Source organism: Canis lupus, chromosome 11, assembly GCF_011100685.1.
Source record: "Canis lupus familiaris isolate Mischka breed German Shepherd chromosome 11, alternate assembly UU_Cfam_GSD_1.0, whole genome shotgun sequence".
In the NCBI taxonomy this organism is placed as follows: Eukaryota; Metazoa; Chordata; class Mammalia; order Carnivora; family Canidae; genus Canis; species Canis lupus.
The window spans coordinates 47308092-47331334 of record NC_049232.1 but is presented as its reverse complement, the minus strand read 5'-3'; the positions used below and the strand labels follow the sequence as shown (position 1 = coordinate 47331334).

General features: G+C 34.5%; 1 protein-coding gene and 1 long non-coding RNA gene across 5 annotated transcripts in view; one reads left to right on the top strand and one right to left on the bottom strand.

The window, feature by feature from the left end:
• LINGO2 (leucine rich repeat and Ig domain containing 2) overlaps positions 1 to 23243 on the top strand; it is a 1117067-nt gene that overhangs the window by 22906 nt on the left and 1070918 nt on the right. The gene's annotated exons all lie outside the window — the stretch shown is intronic.
• Positions 1 to 23243, bottom strand: part of LOC102155394 — a 42959-nt gene that overhangs the window by 14125 nt on the left and 5591 nt on the right. Inside the window, exons 4-6 of the long non-coding RNA XR_005366902.1 lie at positions 18688 to 18757; positions 17746 to 17891; positions 9179 to 9330 (exon numbers count right to left, since the gene is read on the bottom strand). This is a non-coding gene — a long non-coding RNA (uncharacterized LOC102155394). The remainder of the gene's footprint in view (positions 1 to 9178; positions 9331 to 17745; positions 17892 to 18687; positions 18758 to 23243) is intronic.

Here is a 23243-nt window from a genome sequence, read left to right as displayed (position 1 = left end):
ATGAATCAGATTCTGAGGATCCAGAGAGTCTCAAGGAAAGACCAATTCAAAGGCAGTCAAAGCATTCCATGGTGAGAGGAGCTGAAGTCCTAAACAAAGGCGGTGGTAGAGGGTTAAGAAAGAGATATGTGAGGGTGTGTTTAGATGTGAAGAATGAGGTCAGGAAAGGAGTCAGGTAATTCCAATTTTATATGTATGTAAAAGCTAGTCTGTGTTACTGTGTAGAGTGCCTTGTGAGAATGACTAAAAGGTGCATCCTCTTGATAGAGGAGTGGCAAAAAGTAACCATTCCTGAGCAGAAGATTACAAAGAGGTGCACCTTCCTCTAAAATGCTCTAGAGCCTGTCAGTCCTATAACAGGGCAGATAGTTTGGTGAGAGTAGCATGAAGTGGATTTCAGTCCTTTCTCACCCCTATAGCAGCATCCTTTGTGATGTGAACAAACTGTAGAACCAGAGGCCAATGCCTTGACTGTAGCCAAACAGGTGGAATTTCTTAAAGCTCATAACAGTCTCTGGGTTTGTACCAGAGGAGGCCTGTGAGATGCAGAAAATGAAAGCAGCATCAAAGCAGTTTTACCTCTGCTTAGCTGAATTGAGACAGATTAACAATATGTAGCTTCAGAGCAAAGAAGACATTTATGTGCTGTTTTATCACCAGTAAGTTGTTCTTTCTTCCAGCAATTGGAGAAAAATTTTAATAATATTTCATTAGAAAACTATTTTTCTATGTAAAAAGATCACTTGTTTTTCTATATTCTTTTTTTTAAAGAAAGATTTTATTTATTTATTCATGAGAGACACACACAGAAAGAGAGGCAGAGACATAGGCAGAAGGAGAAGCAAGCTACATGCAGGGAGCCCGACGTGGGACTTGATTCTGGGGCTCCAGAATCACACCCTGGGCCAAAGGCAGGCGCTAAACCGCTGAGCCACCCAGGGATCCCCCTATATTATTTCTATTGTGCTTTGGGACCAACATTACTTCTGTAGAAATAAATCTCCATTGTAATAATGGAGATTATTGAAAAACGGTAATGTGAAGAATACAAATGCAGGTTTTGGATTTTTTAAATGCTTCTTTTTGCACAATACTTCTAGGAAAGTACAAAATTTATCCTACAAGCCATCTTCAAATTTCCCTTTATATTTATTAGCAGATTGATAGCATTTTCTAGAAACTGTAGAAGCAGCCCTAAAACCAGATATAAATTAACTGGATGTAAACATGGTAATGATACCTAATTCAAGTCATAACACTGAAACCTTTATGCAACATTCATATAATAAATACATTAGAGAATGCCTGCATAAATGCTACTAGTAGGACATATAACATGGATCCTACAGTTGGGTAACAGTTGAAGAATGCAGGTAAATTCAACACAGATACTAGTGGGTAATTAAGTCAAGAAAAGTGACCAATTCCCTCCCTAACAGATACCACAGAGTATTTTACATCAATGTTGCTTCTACTTTAGTGGAAGAATTGAATTAGCTGGAAATAGTAACATAATCCTGAATTAAAGATGAGCTTAGTAGTAAGAAAGCTTGGAAGAGTCTACAGAAAACATATGTGATAGAGTTCATAAGAATGGTTGTTTACAACATAAATGTGTGAAAACATTATTTACTGCTACTGTTTAATCATACTCATCTTTATATCCCTGGATCCTAAGTACAGTGTCTGACCTCTAGCAAGTGCTTCAAAGTGTTAAATAAAGTACTCATTAGAGAAACATACATTATAATTATATTATCTTACTGATTTTTGGGTCCTGCCATCTTGAAGATGGTGTTAACAACATAGAGAAATTAGGCAATGAAACATCCCTAGAATGTTTTGTGTTCTTAGCCAACTTACGCAGTTTTGAGACCCTGAAGATGACCTGCCAGATGGAAAACAATGAGAGTAATAATGTTAATTTGCACTGGGATCAACAAAACTAAGTTGAAAGTGAGCAGGAATGGTTATTTAAAATCATTGTTACCAAAAACAATCAAAACAACAGTGACAAAACCAGTCATAATAAAAATATCTAGTTGTGCATTATGACTAAAATTGAATAAGAAATTTTGGAAAGAGAGATCAAGTTCCTTTTTCTTTATTAATAATCTTTTTGGAAATGGAATATATGAATAACAAACATTTGAAAACCTTCTGAGTAACATTAGAAATTCTTAAGCCACACCACATGCTTTCAGCTTTTTCTCATATATACCAAAGTCATAGCAGTAACATTTAAACATACATAACATACTGAATAGACTTATTTTAACAACTACAATAATATTGTATATCTGGTTTCTGTTTGTTTATTGGGGGGGAATCTTGCTTAAATTTTATCAGAAATTTTGACTCTTATTGATAGCAAATGTGTGGTGCCTCCCGCTTTCTCACCATGGACTGATGGCTTTTTTAAAAAAGATTTTATTTATTTATTCATGAGAGACACAGAGAAAGAGAGAGAGAGAGGGAGAGAGAGGCAGAGATACCTGAAGAGGGAGAAGCAAGCTCCATGTAGGGAGCCTCATGTGGCACTTGATCCCTGGTCTCCAGGATCAGGCCCTGAGCTGAAGGTGGCGCTAAACTGCTGAGCCCCCCGGGCTACCCGGACTGATGGATTTTAATGCAGTTGATGTTTACAATCATTTAGTTATTCTTTTTGATGATCAAATTGCTCCAAGTTGGTACTAAAATATTAGCTACTATTTGTTTTAGAGACCATATAACAACTTCTCTTTGATATTAACCCACTTTTTACTTAGTCTCTTTGTCCATCCAAAACCAAGAAACTGGTCACCTGAATGACTCAGTGGTTGAGCATCTGCCTTTGGCTCAGGTTGTGATCCCAGGGTCCTGGGATGGAGTCCCACGTCGGGTTCTCCACAGGAAGCCTGCTTTTCCCTCATTCTATGTCTCTGCCTCTCTCTGTGTGTCTCTCATGAATAAATAAACAAAATTTGGGCAGCCTGGGTGGCTCAGCGGTTTAGCGCTGCCTTCAGCTCAGGGCATGATCCTGGAGACCTGGGATCAAGTCCCATGTTGGGTTCCCTGCATGGAGCCTGCTTCTCCCTCTGCCCCCCGCCCCATTCTGTTTCTCATGAATAAATAAATAAAATCTTTTAAAAATAAATAAATAAATAAATAAATAAATAAAAATTTTAAAACAAAATAAAACCAAGAAACCTCTGTGACTAACGCTGGAAATAACTTTGTTCCTATGCATATTTAGAAAATTACAATAATATTAAAATTAGAGACAATACCATATCAATTAATTAGCACATATTTTTGAATGCTTAAAAAGCTGTTTATAATGTCAAAATTAGTATAATTTTCACAATTAATATGAAAATATTAATATGGAAACTTCAAACAAAGGAAAATACAATTTTTTAAAAACACAACTTTCCAGATTTTAGTGTTCTTGTTGTGTCTACGTTGATCTGGGTTTTATTGCTGTGCTTAGATTATATGAAATTAGCATAATCTAGTGATGCCATTTGTTAAAAATTTATTTGAAAGAGAATGTGTGGGAGGGAGGAGGGGCAGAGGGAGAGAAACTTCAAGCAGACTCCCCTCTGATGGGACGCCTGGGTGGCTCAGTGGTTGAGTGTCTACCTTTCACTCAGGGTGTAATCCCGGAGTCCCAGGATCAAGTCCCCACATCAGGGCCCCTACATGGAGCCTGCTTTTCCCTCTGCCTGTGTCTCTGCCTCTCTCTCTGTTTCTCTCATGAATAAATAAATAAAATCTTAAAAAAAAAAAAAAAAAAAAAAACAGACTCTCCTGTGAACATGCTATCATGACAGTGACCACAGTAACACAAAGCTCCATTTCATGACCCATGAGATCATGACTTGAGCTCAAACCAGGAGCCTGATGTTCAGCTGACTGAGCCCCACAGTAATGGCATTTTTTATGTTAAATTATCTAGTAGTACTTCCTACTTATTTTAACCGGATGAGCTAAAAAGTAGTTATTTTCAGGAAAACATCGGGAATAAGTAAATAATATTACATTAAATTTCCTTACACTATTTTAAAAATGTAATTAGTTTTATTTGAACCATAAGAATGTTTGGGGATCCGTTTTATTGGCAAGTTATCAAGTAGAAATTGGTACAAACAAGTTAGTTTACTCAAATTTTATTATAATTATCTTTCTTCAGTAATTTACAGTAATTACTAGCAATTAAAATATGTTTAATTATTATAATCATATATTTTGTGCACTTTATTCTAGTTAGATTGGCCATCTGTCTGATGACTTTTTAATCTGTTGCTTGTGGTAACAATCACTAGATTATGATTCAATACCAACTGCTCTTTAAAAAAGAAAAATACTTAAAGATTCCTTTTTATCATATCTTTAAATTATGAAGTTCACAATAAAACTGAAGTTTAAAGTTCTCAAAAAATTGAAATGTATACTTTCTGTTTTCAGATTACATTAGATAGACAGAATATTACATTTACATGTCCTATGAGATGGGATTGATTTATACATACTTACTAGATTTTTGATTTCTATAGAAAATAGATGTGATGTATTTTCCAGATGGAGAAGCTAATATAAGATGCAAAGTTATGAATTGAACCTGTTTTTTCTTACATTAGCATTGGCAAATGCTAAAGAAAAGGAGCTAAGTTTCATCATATTTTTAATTTGGAGTTTTAGATAACTTCTATGAACTATCTAAGTGAAACTGAATTGAAAGAATTAATGGCAGAGTGAATTAGTCTAATGCAGAGACTTGAATTTACATAGTACCCTTAGAGGTTAAAGCACTATAAAAATATAAGATTCTACATTTTGATTTTACTTATCAATAGATGTCAAGTTAAATTGTGTTCTTATAATAAGATGCAGCAAGGAAAGAGGATTCTCTTCATAGGAATTTGATTTATAATTGTCTTTGTTCAGTTCTCTAGCAGAGTGAGGCATGCTTATATATTCATTTTTAAAGATGTAATTAAAAATTCTCTTAAACTCTCTGTAATGCTCTATGCAAGTGGATTGATTCTGAAAGAACATTTTATGGTGAGGCTGTGGTACAGCAGGAAATGTACTGGACCAGGACACAGAAAGCCTTCGTTGAAATTTCACCTGTGCTGCTTTGCTAGTTTTGTAAGTTTGTGCAAGGAACTTAACCTCATTGATATCTCAGGGGAGACAGGCCTTATAATTGAAATTTATATGTATGTATGTATAAAAACTAAACAAAGGAGTCTCTGTGAAAACCTTATAGCTTAACCATTTCTAAAGTGCAATTTTATTATTGTCATACCTAATGATATACAAATTTTATTATTATTATTTTTGTGACCAAGTATGTCTTGTAATTCTCAATGCAGATATATTCAGTAGGCATTGTTAGCAGCCCTATGTGATAAATGAGAAAATTGGCATTGCTTGGGGGAGGCAGGATGCAAACTTAATCTTACTAAAACCCATGCTTTTAGCTGCTATGCTTTTGCTATGATTGCATTTTTATCTGGTTGCTTATGCTAAGATATCCGAGAAATTGAGTGTTAACCTTATGAATCATGAAATATTTTAGCGTCAATGAAGTTGTTTTCAGTCTTTTATAAGTGTTCTGATGGCTAGTTATCCAGAAGAACAGCAATTCTCTGAATTTCTCTACTGTTTTTTTTTTTTTTTTCCTTCTTGGAGGGGAGGATTTCATTTCATTTTGATGTTAGTTAGACATTTTCAGGTTTGGCAAGAATAAGGTTACTATTAAATTTTAGTGTATTTATAACCTTGATTCTAAATATGTGATACTAACCACCTTATCATACCATATAGATGTCTTTGTGGATCACATAAAATAGTAAAATGGGAATTCTCTATTCTTTGTTTTTATTTTTTTGAGACAGAAATTAAAGCATTATTTGATGAATTATAAAATTGGAGAAAGGAGATCCCGGGGTGGCTCAGCAGTTTGGCGTCTGCCTTTGGCCCAGGGCGTGATCCTGGAGACCTGAGATTGAGTCCCACATTGGGCTCCTGGCGTGGAGCCTGTTTCTCCCTCTGCCTGTGTCTCTGCCTCTCTCTCTCTCTCTCTCTCTCTGTCTCTGTCTTTCATGAATGAATACATTTTAAAAAAATCTTTAAAAAAATACAAAAATAAAATTGGAGAAAACAGATACAAATTTATATAGCTCCATAGTAATTTAGATTGGATTTTTAAAAATAGTAGGTATTACTTTCTCAATTTTAAATGTTTTGGTTATTTAGAGTCCGAGCATAGTCCATATAAGTGTTTTGAAAAGCCATATACGGTTGTCCCTTAAACAACACAGGTTTGAACTGTGCAGGTCTACTTATGTGGATCTTTTTCGATAAATATAGTGCAGTACTGTGAATGTATTTTTCTCTTCCTTATGATTTTCATAATAACATTTTTTTTAACATTTTCTTTTCTCTTATTTATTGTAAGAATAAACTATGTGACATATACAAAATATGTGCTAAATCTGCTTCTGTTATCAGTAATTCTTCTGGTGAATAGTAGGCTGTTAGTAATAACTTTTAGGGGAGTTGAAAGTTATATGTGGATTTTCTACTGCACGGGAGTCTACACCCCTAATGCTTGTATTGTAGGAGAGTCAATTATAATTCAAGCTCCTTATTTTATAAATGGGAAAAGTGGAATGTAAGAAGTTAATTTTCCAAAGTCAAATGGGAATTTATTGGTAGAAGTTGGTTGTCTACAGAGAAGGAAAAAAATGATAGATCTGCCTGGAAAGTTTGATTTAAGTTAATAAAAATGAATATACACCCTGATTGTCTTTTTTTTTAAATTTTTATTTATTTATGATAGTCACAGAGAGAGAGAGAGGTAGAGACACAGGCAGAGGGAGAAGCAGGCTCCATGCACTGGAAGCCCGAAGTGGGATTTGATCCTGGGTCTCCAGGATCGCGCCCTGGGCCAAACGTAGGCGCCAAACCACTGCTCCACCCAGGGATCCCCTGATTGTCTTTTAAAAACTCTTCAGATGCTAGGTGGCATTTGATATTACAACTTCCGTATCCAATGGCTTTTTTTTTGATTACTTTCAGCAAAACCAGCTGCTTTTGAGATACAGCATATGTATACCCCTTTTTGAATTTTTTTCACATCTACTTTGATTCCGTGGTGTTTGTAAATGCTACAAATCATTATTTACTTTGGGATCATGAGGTAGCAAGATGATGAGGAAGGGCATCGGTCCCAGAGTGAGAAGAGTGAAGTTGTACCAGTTCACCCTGCCTTTCAAAGCACTATTTGTAAAATGGGAATATTCTCTGCTTTACTCACTACCATTGTACAAATTAAAAGGAGAAATTATATAAAAGCTCTTTGCAAAGTATAAATTGATTTTTCTCCTAAATTTTTATGGAGGTTAGCTGTGTGCTCTTGGTAGGTCATTATTTCACTTCTTTAAACATTAATTTCCTCTTTCCTTTCTCATGGGGTTATTTTAAGTATAATTGAAATAATGTGTTTAAAGTATATAATGTGCAAACAACAGTGCCTGGCATATAATAGGCATATCTGGTAGGTTGAATGCAGAAATTGCCCCAGTTATTCATTTTTCAATGTGACTTTGCAGTTCTTCCCATCAAGAAGTGGAATCTATTTCCCACGCCTTGGGCCTTGTTTGTTCCTTAGAGTATATAGTTCTGAGGGGTGCCACTTCTGACCAAAGTCTCTAATAGCTCAGTGTGCTCTGTTCTCTTTCTTGAATTCCTGTTGTCATCATCAAAATCTGCATAAAGTATCCTAGAGGAAAATGAGATACCCCATGGAGTAGAGCCAAACCAGTCCCTTGCCCATTCACCAGATGAATGAATGAGTCCAGCTGAGATCAGCTGAGCTGGGCACAGATCAATGAGACTTCCCAGCTATTCCTAGAGAGTCTAATTTAGGTTTGTTAAAATAATTGGTTGTTGTTTTAAACCATAATTTTTTGGGCTGGTTTGTGACATAACAAGAACTAACTGATAACATGAAAAAAAAAGGAAGGAAGAAAGAAAAAGGTAGGTGTTATTATTATTAGGATTTCTATATATATGTAATAAACTTCGTGACAATGATTACTTACGTTGGGAACATTTATTTTAGCTTGAAAATAAGGTAATTTTTTCAAGCTTATCAATTCCCCTAAGCAAAACAAAACAAAACAAAAGAAATAACTAGAGGAATTTATGTTATGTAAAAGTATTTAAAACATAAATTCATGTGGTTTCCTGTAATGGGTAATTAATCCAATCACTAAACCCCTCGCACGGAGATGTATGTATTCTCTTAGAAGAATTGTCTCATGCTTTAATCATCAACCTGAATAATGATGCTTGGAAGCAGAATCACCCTCCCCTCTACTCTCTCCCTCCTTGCCCTCAGTAGAGCGTGAATTTAATGTGCTTTAAAAATACATGTACTTGGCAATTTCAGTAAAAACATTAACCAAAACTTTTAGCATGACCTTGAGAGCATGTTAAATGAAACTCCTTAAGAGTCCTATAAAAATATTTTTTAATTTTCAGAACACATATTTGTGTGTTCTTTCTTTGTTATGAACATTAACCAATTGTAAATGCAGTTGACCACTTTCTCTTGGTTTGAGAAAATTCTTCAGTTGCTTCATCATAAAAGGGAAATGGTACATTGAGCCTGCCCTGTTAAAATTTGTTATTTAAACAGTGTTTTTCACTGCAAAACTACTTAAGCAAAGATATTTACATATGCGTGCATATACTTGTCCAATTACTTTCTCAATCCTTGTTATTCATGTTGTGGTGCTTTAGATAAGAGCATGTTCTTTCACTGCAATCTTCTTATTAAATTAACTTTATTTTCAAGAAGCTCTAAGGATGAAAAGCACTCCGGATGTTAAATATCATTTAAATATTATATGAAGTACTTCTGAAGTGTTACATTTGTAGGTAGTAGAACAAAGAGAAACAAGTAGGCAATGTTGAATGGAAGACTGAGGGGCAACCTAATGGCTCTCAAATTTTTGGAGGGTTGCTTTGTGTAAGAACACAAGCAGCTATTCTCTGTTGTCATCAGGGACTTTACAAGAGCAGAACATGAGGAAATAGCCTTAAATCTCAACCAAAAAAATAGGGGATATATAATTTATTCATCCAACATAAATTAAGCAAATATTTACTGTGGGCCTACCGTGTAAGGTGCTGTTCGAAGTGCTCAGGGAAAAGGTGAACAGATGAGACAAAGTCCCTGTAGTCATTGTCAGCATTCCTTCTTGCTCAGAGAATGACTTTGAAACTCAGATCCAGGTCTCCCGGCTCCTGGACTTTCCCTTATTTATGAAACTGCAAAAGGAAGATGGAGGTATTATATATGCCATAAATGATGCTGCAGAATATTATTGGCAGCATCAGGCTGCTTATCTTAGGCTCCGGGTTGTCTCAATCACAGCCTCAGTTCTCTTTTTTTTTTTTTTAAGATTTTATTTATTTATTTATGAGAAACACACACACACACACAGAGGCAGAGACACAGGCAGAGGGAGAAGCAGGCTCCATGCAGGGATCCTGACGAGGGACTTGATCCCGGGATTCAAGGATCACGCCCTGGGCCAAAGGCAGGTGCTAAACCGCTGAGCCACCCAGGGATCCCCTCAGCCTCAGTTCTTTATGGAAAGAATAACCAGAGAGATTTTTAGACATAATTCACCCACTACACTGAAGATTTTCTGATTAACTTTTTCATTCAATAAAATATTTTGTGGGGGGTAAATAATTTCTTAGCTTATTCAAGCAAGATTTCTTGTTTCTGGGTTGTGGCAATTCATCTCTTGATGATATTTTTCTTAGTTTGTTTCCATGAAAATAGAAAATTGATTGCCCTTAGCATTCTGGTTTCTGTTTTATCATTTGCAATTTGCACTCCTATTCCTTTTCTTGTCCTTCTGCTAATATGGGCATATGACACATTCTGGCTTTATCATTTGTTATTTTCTAGATACAGTTAGCACTTTTTTTTTTTTGCCCACATGCAGATTTTGCTCATATTCCTTTCATGGACTTCTTAGTTTACATATACTAAGTAGGTGTCACTTTTTACCACTTGAAATTGAATAGCTCTAGATTTATATCTCACTATGCTTGGAGGGCCTGCTAATTTAGGTGAATTCTTTTAATCTACTTCCTTGAAGGAATAATTTTAAAATGTGAAATCTATCATTTTCTTTTCTAGCAAATACAAAATACTGTCTTCTGACAGGATTTACCCATAGCTATTGATGATTGATTCACAGGCTAGATCATCTAAGAAAAAGAAGAGGAAGAAAAACAAGAAGAGGAAGGGAGGGAGGGAAGGACGGAGGAAGGAAGGACAGAAGAAAGCAAAGAAGGAGATATGTAGAGATTTATTTCTTTGCATGGCTCACAGGTAGAATACTTAAACCAAGGAGATTAATCTGTTGACCCACGTTTGGTTCACATGCTGGCTTTGCCATGTATTGAGGTCATTGGGCAACATTTCTCTCTGTTAAGAGAGCTAGAGAACTACTGAGTTTATTGTCAGTCATCTTGGGAAATGCCAGTATTCACACCTTTAGTATTTACCTTTTCTATCTTGGCCTCTCTTTCAACTGTGAATTTTCCTTTTCTACTATTGGAAATACCAGCTGGGTTCTGAGTCTGGGTTTGTGATTAATTTTGTATGTGCTTCCTGTTTGAAATCTGCTTGTTGACCTTGACCTGCCGTACTTAGGGGTTGAATTCTACATCCTGATTCCCGCCAGACAGATTTCTATACCTGGGGACTTTTCTTTTAACTGGTTGTTAATGCATATCTCCAACAAAGTAAAAGGTGGGTTCCTGAAAAAAAGTTATGTTCCTTGTGATGTTTTCTAAACCGAATCATTTAAAATGCACAGAGTACTTGCTATTTTAAAGGCTTACCGGTAATAAGGTATTTTATAAAGTGAAAGACCTTTTTACAAGGCAAGTTATAACCCATACTCATCAAATTCATCTCGTTCTCTCTTTTTCTTTCTGTTTTGTACTGAAATTCCTCAAGGTTGGGTTATGTAGGGCCAGCTCCTATGGCCACAGAAGTTGTGTACTGTGCACTTGCAGGGGATGTCACTCATAGAGACCATATTATTAACAGCCACACTCAGAACTACATGGAGTGGGGCATTTCAACATTTCTTTCCTTCAACCTGAATTTAATAATCTCATTATTTGTTTTTTTGTTTTTCTTTTGATGTTTATGGTAATAGCTACCTAAGTTTTTTTTTTTTTTTAACTCATTTGTAAAAAATGTAGGCCAGTGCTGGGGTTGTGTTGCTTGGGTTATATGGCATTGCACATTGGCTAGCTATAAAAGCCCATGTCCCTGTGGTAGAAGAAAACAAGCGTCTTACTCCTTTGCTCATTTCTTACTGGATCAGTTTATTTCAACTTCAGCTGGCTCTTTCCTTTTATTATGCTTTGTAGGATTGTTTTGGGGTTCTTACTAAATTTAAGGGACCCTCTCAACTCCTCTTCTAGTCCTCATATTATCATGGTATCTAAGAATATCTCAGTGTCTAAGATTTATGCTTTTTTTCCAAAATGTAACTCTTTTCAAGCAGTAAATTCAGCAAAGAGTGAAATTGCTGGAAAATTTCTTAATTCAAAGTTAGTCACATTAAAACTTCTGATCTGAATGTTACGTAAGTGATGGGGTCAATTTAGGCATCATTATAGAAGATAATACTTTTAATAATAAAAGCCACTTTATATTGAATATTCACCCTATACTACAAAGAACCCATTACTAACTTTTATAGTAACTATGAGGTCAACATTTCTGTTTCCATTTTGTAGATGAGGAAGCTAAGCCTCCTGGAGGTTTTGTAAATTGTTAAAGATCATATCACTAATTGGTATCTGTGAATCCTGCATCTATATTTCCCAAACTCACTCTTTTGACTATACCATGCTGTTACGTATATCCTAATTTTTAATATATATAGCAGTTACTTTGCCATTATGAATACAAAGTATTCTTTATTGGATGTTGATTGTGTTTTTAGGGAAGTAAATTCTACCCAGAACTGTCATGCAGTAAGAGCCAGTTAGTTTTACGAAATTCAGTCTCTGAGAAACAGCCCTATACTGTGTTGTTGTTTGTGTTTGTTTTCTTCCTTCTGTTTCTTCCCTTGCTACTGTCTTATAGCCTTGAATATTACACTTGGATCATTAAACGCTTGCACCAATGGCTTTTCCCTCTTTACCTATTTTCCCTTTAATTGATAAAATATAAAGGGTACATAGAAATTACAGAGATAGCCCAGATCTTTCCAGATACCTTCAGGGCATACCAAAGTACTTTATACTTTAGGAATGATTCCTTCATGGAAGGAAGGCATGAATGTGAGGGAAGATGGCATAGAAGCTTTGAAAAAATGTGTGAGCACACAAAATGGAAGCAGTTTGGAGAAGCAGAAAATTTTTATCTATGATTTTTGATGATGATAGAAAATTGAGAATAGAGGAGAAATAGGGATTTTTGTATAGTCTCTTGCTTGTTACAGTAGTCTGGATTTTAGAATTACTGGTTTTTGAGGTTAGTGTTAACTTGCTGAGGCCAGGAGAATGTCTTTGAGGCATAAAACTTAGAAGGATATGCATTCTCCCAAACCTGAAAATATGCATACCTCTCACATGTAATGTGGGGAAACTTTCACCTACTGAAGTCCCTGTAATCTAGTAGATGCATATTTTACATCCTTACTTATAATCACCTAGTTCTATAGAGCCATAGGTTCAAGTAATGTTTATTGAAAGGACCAGGAAACACAAGTAAAAAAAGTACCAGATATTCTTGTTTACTCTTCATTTTCATGTTCGTATGTATGGAAGAGAAAGGTGGGGTAATTGTGTGTGTGTCTATGTATTTGTGTTTCCTGGTGTTGGGTAAATGAATGAAAGTTCAATTATGAGACTCCTTTTCCTCCCAATATGGTATCTTCCTGTAATTTAATGCTGCCTTCCTGCTTTCTACCTACCTATTGATTCTTTTGCATTTTTTATTCATTCAAGTTCATGGAATAAATGTGTTTTTCAATAAGGCTATTTAACTGAGTTGCTCCTTTTTAACTGTTATCTGATTGAATTTTAAGTTTTGATTTTAAAATTAAATCATTGTAGAAAGTCGAAAATGAATCGAATATTATAGTAATGATAACTTGAAATTACAAAGTGTACTTTTGCCTGGGGTCCACTTTATTCTATATTTTAAGATTTTATCTGTTTTAATTTATCATGGAAATATACTGCAGAAATGTGCATCCACCCGTGCATATTTTTAGAGTGTATTAGGGAAGTTGTAGAGAGAACATATAATCACTCTGAAATAAATGCTCACAATGATCAGGAACTGAGGATTTTACATAGCCATTAGTATCCTACAAAGATATCTAGGTTAATTGAGAATATAACTGTTGTCTTGAGAAGCAAGCATACCTGAGATCTAAACAATGGCTCCTTCCAGAAGTTCACCTTGTTTTGTTAAAAGGGCATGAACAATAGCATCATGGAGCAAGGAGTTAATGTGGTATATTAATATCACAGAAATGATGAAAGGAGGCTTTATCACTGAAATAATTTTAGATTTATAGTGCAAAAGGAACATTTTGTTATGCCACTTTCCTTAACAAGATCTGCTGTCCTAGGTGATTTGGCCCTTGCCTATGTCAACGGCCTCAACCAACCCAAACCTATAGCACTCTGACTTTAGCCACAGAAGCCTTCCTTTCATTTCTGGAATGCCCTAGTCCTTTGTTCTTCAGGGCTTTTCTGCTTTTCTTTCCTCTTCCTGGAGGGCTCTACTTGTCTGTTTAGTCAATCTCAACACATCATTCATAACTCAGCTTAGAAGACACCTCTTTGAGAAAGTTTTCTCTTTACTTCTACCAGAGTAAGATTTACTTTTTATGAGTATAGAAATTTACTAGCTATAAGTATACCTACTCATAGTTTCCAGTAGGTATCTTTTATAGCTTGTAATACAGCCGAAGTTAAAAATATATTATGTTGTCAATTGTTTACTGTATTTATTTCTAGAATGTAAGACAATGAAAGTCATTTTTGTCTTGGTTCACTATCCCTCCTCTACCTCATACTTAGTATAATTATGGCATGTAGTTGGTGCTTGGTTTACATACTTGTTGATTGAATTAACAAATGGAAAGATACTTGTATGAATCTATAGATAAATTCAAAGTCACAACAATGGAGAGGGAGAGGGTATAGAATAGAAAAAGATTAGAGAAAACGAGAGGAAACATAATAGAAATACTAAATAAAGGTGGGTAAGACCATAGGAGGTAATGGTAGAAGTAGTTGTTCAATACTTGTTAACTATTTAAACAAGGATAAGTATGGAGATATGGTAAAAAAGAGAGAGGGCATAGCATTTGCCTTTGTAATTTTTTTTAAAAAAATTATTTATTTATTCACGAGAGACACACAGAGAGAGGTAGAGACATAGAGGGAGAAGCAGGCTCCATGCAGGGAGCCTGATGTGGGACTTGATCCCAGGACTCCGGGATCACACCCTGAGCCAAAGGCAGATGCTCAACTGCTGAGCCACCCAGGCGTCCCTTGCCTTTGTAATTTTAACTTAGTCCTTGGCATTTGATATTTTAGGGCAATTTTCAACAGTGTCACAGACTCTACAGTCATTTCTTTGTAGGGTGTTTAGGGAGTAAACTCCTCTTATATTCTACCTAAAAGTTCCAAAAAGCTAACAGTACCTAAAAAAATGCATTTGTAAAGATAGAATCAGTATTATGATTAGTGGAAGAAAAAACTAAGAGTTGTAAAATTAAAAGCACTATAAGAGGGTTAAGTTTTAAAAAGCTTTGGATTTTGGGTAAGATCTGAGTAATGGTTTCCTTTCTTGGGGAAAATCCAAGTTTTATGGGTCCTTGAAGATTATATATTTTGGGAGGCCCTTTTAAAAATGTTAACATAAAATTAGATACAGGGCTTTGGGAGTAGTCAATGAAAATAAGGGCCTCCGAAATTTAATTAACAACACTAAAATCTAGCTACTTTTGCTCAGCCATGTTCTTACTGACTGAAATTTTAGGAAACTGCATTGGCTTCTTTAAACTTCAGTTTTCTCTTCCATAAAATGATGCAAGCCATAATTTCTAATGAAATATTGGTGTGATTTGTAAGTATATAGTTTGTTTTATAAGAAAAACTGCCTTATGACTTGGAATTTATATAGTCATTGCTGCTATTATAATAATTACTTAATTTATTTGATCTTTATGATCATATTTACAATATCATTTTTTTTAAAGTGGAAGAAAAAGATCAGTGCCTTTTTAGTATTTCTCCTAAATAACTAAAACTTGCTGACCAATATTTTAATGTTCTTTTAACTAACCCTTATTTATTCATAGTGATCATGCTTTAAGCATTGACCATTTATCCAGCTGTGCTAAGCCAGGTGTGGACTTCAGCCAGCTGATTGGCTAGGGCTAAAAATACTCAATTGTCTACTATTGCTCAGTTAAAGTCTTTTCTTGACTCTAGCTCCTACTTGTCAGTCAAATTCTAATTTTTGTCCTCAGGGAATGGAATTATTTGATAACTCCCTTTTCCTTATTGCTTCTGGTTCTTGTCATTCTGTCAGAAAGAAAAAGAAAAATATTTTTTTATAATAAAAGTATAATAAAAATAAAAAAATATAATAAAAAAATATTGAAGTTTGTAGAAATTTTGGTTATGTTTTTATATGACATCTGTCTCTTTAACTTGATGGTTGTCTCATATTTCTGTACATCCTAATAACATTCCCTGGGGCTGCAATTCTTAGTAACAAATTATTATATTTCCAATTCTTTCTTAGGTGCTGGGTTTTCTGCACAGAATGTAATTAGTTAAGCTCTTTATCATGAGTATAAATAGAAGGACAGACATAACACACCCCTTTACCCATTTTGGATACTGAAGGGGAACTCCATACTCTTAGCCATCATAGCACAACTCTGTGTGTGTGTGTGTGTGTGTGTGTGTGAGAGAGAGAGAGAGAGAGAGAGAGAGAAAGAGAACCAAAGAGAGAGAGAACAAGTGGCCAAGGGAAAGATGAGGGGAGAGAAATAATTGGAATGTGTCTGCTGATTTTACCACCTTCCCTAACTAGCTATCTTTGAGGTGTTGACAGATCAATTCCAGTCCCCATAAGGCACATCTGTCTCCAAGGCCACCAGGATAGTCTTAGTAGCAGTCTGAGGGGAAGCAGAGAAGTTAACAGAAAAGGCAGTGTTGAGGCAAGATGACCCTTAGCAAGTTGCCTGTCTTCTGAGAACCTTATTTTTCTCATATTCATAATTACCAATATAATTGGTAATGAATAATTGGTAATGAATATGAATGGGGAATATCCATAATTACTCAATAGGATATTTGTGAAGATTCATTCTGATCATATATGTAAAATGCCTAAAGTTTCTAAGAACTCTGTAGTATTTGTCCCTCCCACAAAGGGTTTTGGATGGCGTATGTGCATATCAAGGGCTTGACGCCAAGTCTGGTCCATAGGTAGCAGTTAGTAAAGATTCTTATGTAAAGACTGTTTGTGGCTTAGCACCATACCTTGCAGAAGAGGGTAGAGAAAGGAGTGTGGAGAGAAGGGCAAGTGGAATGCTGTGTTGTAAGAATTTAAAGAGCAAAAACATTTTTTGAAGGATTCTTTCCTTTTTGAAAGCTTCAGATATACTTTTTAAAAAACTATTCCCTCAGGACGCATGATGTTAAGATGTTGCTTTAAAAGTAAGGCTCTGAGCACCCTGAGGGATGCTACTCCTTAATGTTGCATTTTAATGCAGATGTTCAAAATATTCAATAAAGTAGTACCTACTCTCCTAGAAGTAGTGAAACCGCCATTTCTTCAAATAGCAGAATCAGGACTCTACATAGTTCTTTTTATGCCAGTAAAGCTAATATAAAAATAGTAGTCCATTGATTTCCATAAACAATGAATACTAAGATAAGTATTGTCATTATTTTAGTTAAAGCCTCAAAGAAATAAAGGATCTTGTCCAGTTGGGTTCACAGAGCAATAAGTGACAGAGATGAAATTCATCCCTGGCCTGGCCTCCTGCATAACTACCATACTCAAGTTTTTAAAATTTTTTTGAATGAAGTTTTAAAAAGTAATCCAACAAAATTTTCTTTAGCTTTTGACCAATTGCATCTGCCACCTATAGTGTGAGGGTTTCTTCATACACACGTAGACATATAAGCATCTAAACCACACCCTGGTAATATATTTATAACCCAGTCTCTGTAGGTCTTGAATCAGCTCTTTATGAGCTTCCTTCTCATGTAAGTGTTTTGAGTCCATCCAGTCATGGTTTAGCAAATACACTTCAATAGACTTTTACATTCTTGATAAATAATTGATAGGTTTGATTGACATGAGACATGAAGGAGATTTGACATGTAATTGCATTTAAAATGATATATTTTCAGAAGCTTGGTTGAAAGACTTCCATTGAAACTTCTGTTAAACAGTTTTCCAGAAGTCAGTCTAAACCTAGGAAGTAGTATGAAATACTATTCTTAGAGTTATATATTTTTATAAAGATACAACATGAAGGTTTGGGAACAGTCAGACTAAGTATATTTTACTGTGTTCTTCAGTTCAAGAAAATTTGATTTCGATTTTTCACAATATGGTACACATGAAGGATGCCAGCTGGTAAAACTTACTTCTTATTTATCATCCATGCCTTAGGGAGGATAAAGGATGAGTCCCATGGAGAAAATGAAAACACATGTTGTACAATTTTATTTGAAACAATGTGAAACTTCAAAAATACAGTGTGGAATAGGTCATCTTATTTAATTTCCAATGCCTGTTAAAAACAGAAAGGAAAAATGAGTACTTTTGTACATTAATATTTTCAATTTTTAGACAAAGCATAATCTCATTTTATCCATTTCCTCTAAAATTTCCATCATTTCAGATATGTAAAATTCATGCTTATTCTTATGTCTGACTAATGGTTTTTCATAAGCTTACATGGTAAATCTTTTATATATTTGCTTTTCACTCTGATTCCATTAGATATGCATTGAAGGAAAAAGAAAAGATTTTTGAAAGAATACAAAACACTTTAAGTAGTCTTGATCATTGTGTTGATGTGGTAAAATGGGATGAAAAATTTATTCTCATTTTCTGAGATGTTAATTTCCTTCTTGCCCTAGACAGACATTCTCATGAACTATGTATTTATAATGAATTTTAGTAATTGTGTCATATATATGTGTAGATCCTTTCTAGCATATGTGTTGGTGGTTTCCTTTGAGCTTTTAAGCTAGACTTCATTTTTTCTTTATGATGCGTAATATCTCTTTAGAAAGATGAAATCCAAATGGCCATTATAATAAGCATAGTAGGATTAATCTCCTACATGGTTTTCAAATGGCAGATGTTTAAGATTGACTGGAAGAGACATGGTGAAATTCAGTTTGGAGAAATGGCTGGAAATTTTTTTTTACCCACAATCATCTTTTTTTCCCCCTCTCTTACTACATCAAGAAACCATAATCTGACAAAGACCAAAGCACCTGAATAGAAAGAGCTTGCTCCTGCATAATAGTGACCTATTATTGGGACCATGGTATAAATTGCAAAATCCTTTATCATACCTTTTGCTTTACAATGACTCTAATTTTTGAGATGCCATGGATATAAAATGTGTGTTGACATCTTCAAAAGCTGAAATAAAACATACAGGGATAGAGAAACCCTAACTTAATTACTGCTGCATTAGAGGTGATATACTTTTATTATTGATTTCTAGAATAGCCAATTAAACTGAATCTTAGGGTAGCAATCAAGAGGCCCTATTCCAATGGTGATTAAATCTTCTCTCTCACCACACCACAGATGTTCCCATATGTTGGGTGAAAATAAGAAAATTGCATAATTTTTCTCAACTTCATCTGCTTATAAAATGGGATGTAATATAATAAAAATTTAAAATAGAAGTATGAGGTAACATCTTCACACCCAAAATTGTGGTTTCTCTAATTCAAATAAAATAACATTACACTGAAAATTATCACTAAATCAACTTGGGAACTGTGAGTTTGATAGTGTGTGTCATATATGCATGTGTAAGGATTTCTGGAGAGAGACTACTGTCATGTTACAAACTAAGATTGTACATATCTGCAGAAAAAGAGGGTAAGAGTTAATTGCCATATAAATTAGTCATGGGTGATTCATGTGTCCAGGTGTTCTGCTCTGTATGTGTGTCTGTGTCTTTTAATGTTGTTTTCTTGCTTGTAATACAGATTTGTGAAGAAGAGTTTAATTAGAAGGATTGATAGTTGGAACACTGATAACAAGTGTAGATTCCCTGTCATTAAATTTATTTAGAATCAGCTGCTCTAAAAGATTGTTTTTCTTCTGCAGCTTTGAATCATTTTTGACTGCTTTGATTTTACTTACACATTAAATTTCGATAATTGTTAAATGTTTCATAAGTAACCAGAATATCTTCTATGAAATCAAAAATTATTTAATGATGTATTTCCCTCATGTTAACACAGTGCTTTCTTAATGCAGAGTTCTCTTTTTAATGTTATTTCTCTGACTAAATTCTTTTTCAAAGTTTATGATAAATGAGTTTTAATTTCATTGGGACCAACTTTGGGTTCTGGTTTGTAAGTAAACTGAGAGGAGTCATTTATGTGATTAATTAAAAATTAGTGAAACATCATTACTTGGGTAGATTCATATTAAAATAAGTGAATTGACTGACATTACCTGTGATTACTAGATACTAAAATTCGCTATCATCCTTCATTACAGCTTTTAGGTTAAAATAAAAATAACATTATAAAAAATACTATATAACAATATAAAAATACTATAATCACTATTTTAGAATTCTCAAAAGCAATCAAGATTTAAATATATGATTTACTCTTTGAAAGTACTTTGTATTTTAAGAGTTTAGCAATAATCGATAGGCAGAGACTTTCTCACCTGTCTTTTGGTAAAATATGTACTGCTTATTAATTTTAAAGAAACCAATAGTTTTTTTTCTCATTATAACCATTTTTTTTCTCTTTACAGGGAAGATAAACTTACTTGTGATTTGTATTTTTTTACATAAATTATATATTTATAGGCATTATAGAATTTTCTTTTTTTAAGATTTACTTGTTTTATATATATATATATATATATATATATATATAGAGAGAGAGAGAGAGAGAGAGAGAACATGTGTACACACAGGTAAGAGGAGGGGAGAAGGAGAGGGGGAGAATCTCAAGCAGACTCCCCACTGAATGTGGTGCCCAAGGTAGGGCTCTGTTTCAAGACCCTGTGATTATGACCTGAGCCGAAATCACAAGTGGGTTGCTTAGCTGACTAAGCCACCCAGGTGACCCAACATTATAGAAATTTCAAAGTGTTTAGAATAATGTATAAAAAACTTTGAAAGTCTGAATTTTTACTTCCTCTGAGTTAAAAACTGTAAACTATTCATCCTATATCTTTCTAGTATTTTCTATTGATTATGTAATATAGGGATATATCATTTACAGAATCTAAATGCTATGCTATGATATGTATTGCATTGGAACTCTGCTTTTTATGGATCAGTATATGTGGGAGACTTTCCTTGTAAGACATATTGGTCTGCCTCATTAGTTTTAATGCCTGTTTAATATTATATTAATGAACCATCATTTATTAAACCAGTCTCCTCCTTTCTTGTAACATTTTTGAAATTTAAAAAAAATAATTGTTTTATATCTTTAATATTTAAAAACAAAACAATCATAACCTACTGAACTATACTCTCCCAACAGATAGGTAGGCAAGCAACCATGCTTTGGTTGGTACTGGAGAGGAGAGTAAGGCTTCCTGTGGAGGGCATCATGGCGATTAATTCCTAACCACATACATCAGTATGGAATTGTCTGTCTCATCTGTGTCATCTAGGTCCGCTTCCTTCCATATTTCTACACCACCCATCCCAAGCATGTGTGCCTTTGTTTTCATACTTATCTCACTTTAGTCACAAGATGCCAAGTATCATATCTTTACTTAATGGTGTCCAAAGCAGAAAGGAGAGAAGTGCAAATGGTGGAGTGGACTTCTTCATATATGAAGGGAAATCTTTCCCAGAATGGTTCCCAGCACACATATATCTATCTTTCTTTGGCCAGAAATGAGTCTCATAGCCACCTCTCCAGGCCAGTCCCAGATATAGGTGGACATAGGTGGATTGATCTCTCTAATCAGTTTAAACCAATCATTATTTACCCCTTAGAGCCAGGAGCATGGCCACTTGAACATATTTGTTAGCAAGAAAAATGCAAGGGAAAGGTTGATGAATGGGCAAACAATAGAGTCTAGTATACCAAGTACAGAAATATTTTGCAAATATACAATTTTTAGGGAGGTTTTTCATATATTAGCTTGTTTTGTTTATTTCACATTCATATAAGGACAGTTTTTTCTTCCAGTGTCACAGATAAGGAAACAGGGATCTAAAATATTAAATGATATGTCTAATATTGCAATGCTAGTAAGACACAGGGGAGAATTTAATTCTGGTCTTTTAAGTCCTAATTTAAGACTTTATTTTTAGGTCACACTGTCTCTCACTTTTTTAAAAAAAGATTTTATTTATTTATTCATGAGAGACACAGAGACAGAGAGAGAGGCAGAGACACAGGCAGAGAGCGAAGCAGGCTCCATGCCAGGAGCCTGATTTGGGACTGGATCCCTGGTCTCCAGGATCACGCCTTGGTCTGAAGGCGGCGCTAAACTGCTGAGGCACCCGGGCTGCCCACTGTCTCTCACTTAAACAAACATGTCTTTAAGAAGAATGCATTAGTTTTAGATACGTTTCTGAAACATCATCTACAAAATTCTAATTTCCTTTTTTTCTTAGGTACATTAAATTGTCTGGGGAATAGCTAACCACTAGAGAGTGGCCTCTCAGTGGAAAGAAATGGTTGCATAACACATCCATATGTAATTTGTCTCACAAAGGAAACTTGCAATTATTAAATTAGGTATAAGAAACTTCTTCAAAAATGCATTCAAGGCAAGTAGAAAACGTGAACTGGGTGGTTTCATGGGTGATTTCCATTTCTGTGAGAATGAGATACAAGACAAAGATACTTTTTGTGTAATATTTCACAATTCAAAAATATGTAAATATGTATGAAAGACTTGTTGATATAAAGGACTCCACTGGCTTAAAGATATTGCCAGATTTTTATTTGTTTTGTTTTCTAGATAGAAAAAAGTAGAGCAGATGCTGTTTTGTTTAGAGTCTCTCCCTTAAATACTCCTATCTTTTACAGAATATCTTTCAGGCTTTTTATTGTATACCGTAAGAGTTTATTCTAAAGCAATCCTGACATGTCACATATAAGCTCTTAAGACTTTAGCTCTTTCTTGTTTCAAGTGATAATGCAGTGCTAAGAACATTAATGTCTGAGGATCTCTTCTGCTGACAGCCAATCTGACATCCTGGTTCAGATAACCTAAATTTCAGTGTGAAAACAGAAGTAAACATTTGCTGCATTATGAATATTCCAAGCACCTAGGGTAATAAAAGATGATCTACATGGATCCTTATTATGTGAAAGTTGTTTGCTTTTATTTAAAGTGTTCTTGTTCAGTAGACATATATGATTTGCCGAGGTGCCAATTTATAATTCCTTAGATGTTTTATGGTCTGTTCTTGAATATCTAAAAGGTGAAGAGAAAGATTCTTTCCCATTACTTGTTTATGTAATAAAAGACAAGTGTTTTTTGCTTGCAATTTAGATTTTAGAGTGCTGGTTTCTGGATCAATAGGTCGATCTAACTATATATTATCTACCTATTTTTGGGAATTCTTTCTGGTTGCTTATATTTTTAGCATTTTATTTCTTTTATCATAAGAAAGAGAATCCAGTCATAGAAGGTAAATGAATTTTGCGGTGCCTGTGATAAATTTAGAAGTGATTCATGTAAATGGAGTAAAATAAAAGTTTAACAAATTGGAGAAAGGAGTGAAGTTATGCAAGGAGTTTACCAAACCTTTTAGTTGGGTAGACTTTGGACTAAGAGCTTACATATTATAGTGCAAATGTCAAGTAGTCATTAAAACATCCATTTATATCTTGCTAACATTTTTTAAAATACCACTTATACAATAATAATAACCTTGTATTATGTGCCT